This window comes from Corvus brachyrhynchos, unplaced genomic scaffold (assembly GCF_000691975.1).
Source record: "Corvus brachyrhynchos isolate BGI_N302 unplaced genomic scaffold, ASM69197v1 scaffold889, whole genome shotgun sequence".
Classification (NCBI taxonomy): domain Eukaryota; kingdom Metazoa; phylum Chordata; class Aves; order Passeriformes; family Corvidae; genus Corvus; species Corvus brachyrhynchos.
In genome coordinates, this window is record NW_008239791.1 from 4152 (window position 1) to 6036 (window position 1885).

A 1885-nucleotide genomic window follows, 5' to 3' on the forward strand; every position below is an offset into this window, starting at 1 on the left:
CCCGGAGGTCGGGCCAGTCAGGGCGTGTTGGCCTACAGAGTAGCGAAGGCTCGAAGCAACGGCGGGGGCAGGGCGGCCACAGCCTGGCTCCCAGTGGGGCAGGGAAGGTGGGCTTGGGATCCTGGGCTTTCTCTGGTAGAGGGAAGGCAGCTGAAGAAGCAGCCTCTCTCTCTGTCCAAAACACTGGGGACTGACTGCCCACAAACCTAGGTGAAAGAGATGCACCCAACCTCTGTGGCCAGGTCCTTTGTTTTCCTTAAGGACCCAGTAATTAGTCCCCCTGGCAACATCTATGGGGAAAATTCCTTTAAGAGAAAAAGAAAAACTAGAGGAGAACTAAAATCCCAACACCATGGGGAGCCAGGACGATGTGGAGACCCAAGCCAGGTGTCTTCCCAACATGGATCAGCAGGGCTCTGCCAAACAGGGGTCACTGGGGATCATCCAATGCCGATCCTCCCACAGGGAATGAAGTTGGAGCAACACAAAAAACTTCCTCTAGTGGTGCCTCCTTTGGTGTTGGGTCAAGTGAGAGCTGCTGGAGAAGCTCTTCCCACACTCGGGACACTCGTAGGGCCTCTTCCTTGTGTGGATGTGCCAGTGCCTGATGAGGTTTGAGTTGTGTTTGAAGCCCTTCCTGCAGTTGGGGCTGCAGAAGGGCCTCTCCTCTGTATGAATCTGCTGGTGCACAAGGAGAGTGGAGCTGGTCTGAAACCTCTTCCCACACTCAGAACACTCATAGGACCTCTCCCTGGTGTGGATCATCTGGTGTTGAATCAGGTGGGGCCTCTGCCTGAAGCTCTTCCCACATTCCAAGCACTTGTGGGGCCATTCCCCAGTGTGAGTGCTCTGGTGTTCCATCAGCTTGGAGCTGTTGCTGAACCCTGCTTTACTTCCACCTTCGGGAAACCTCGCTTCCACGCCTGCGCGGCGCGGCATTAGCCACCCATCTACAGATACCGCGGTTACCCCGGCAACGCCACTTGCAACTCGAGCCGCTCCTAGCCCGGCCCCCAGCCCTGGCCAGGGAGTCAGCCACGCCCCCAGTTCCAGCCAAGCCATGCCTCCGCTCCCTGGCACCAGCGCTTCTCAGGCCAGCCCAGCCCCACCCCATGCCTCAGCTAGTACACCGGCACAGTCGATACGCACGACACCTCCATCCAGCACTGCAATTCCATCGGCAACGGCAGCTCCGTCGTACAAGCTTTCAGCACCTCTACCTCCTACCGGCTCTGTCTCAACACAGCCCCCGTCTGCACTGCAGCCACAGCCGAGAATTTACAGCAAAAGCATGTCAGCAACTACCATCTCATCATCCCATTTACCACCTCTCATCCCCCTGGCAACACCACTCGGACAATTAGCACTACAATCGCACGATGTTGAATCACATCTCCCGTACAATTTCGACGAAATGAAGATTTTATCTCCAGAAGAGGCAGCGACCTTTCTCAGTTCTATACTGTCACCTGCTCCATCACAACAGGACCAAGCACGTGTTATTCATATTCAAAGTGACGTCTCGCATCGAGACATTCCACTTCATGCACATTCTTCTCGAGCTTCTCAGGGATATTCAGCTGATTTTACGGGACTTTGTCATTCCCAAGTGCCTACTCAGGACCTAAGTGGAGAGGATATGATAACCATCACAGCTTCAGAAGGCATTCCTCTATCTTCTCGAGCTCCACCTCGTTTTTTTACAACGAGCGTTGGAACTCCAACTTCCCATCTGCCTTCTTCAAAGCTTCGAATTTCACAACAACAGACACCAGATCCCTCATTTCTCCAGGGTTGCTTTCGGCTTTCAGATGAATTTATTCATCATCTTTGCTTCCGAATGAGAGAATGTGCAGATTATCTACCTCAAGAGGCTGCTGCACTG

The 1885-nt window shown here is 53.8% G+C and overlaps 1 long non-coding RNA gene across 1 annotated transcript in view; it reads right to left on the reverse strand.

Moving 5' to 3' along the window:
• Positions 1-71: 71 nt before the first annotated feature.
• The window catches only part of LOC108448897, an 18494-nt gene continuing 16680 nt past the window's right edge, over positions 72-1885 (reverse strand). The window contains exons 2-3 of the long non-coding RNA XR_001864966.1: positions 922-923; positions 72-83 (exon numbers count right to left, since the gene is read on the reverse strand). This is a non-coding gene — a long non-coding RNA (uncharacterized LOC108448897). The remainder of the gene's footprint in view (positions 84-921; positions 924-1885) is intronic.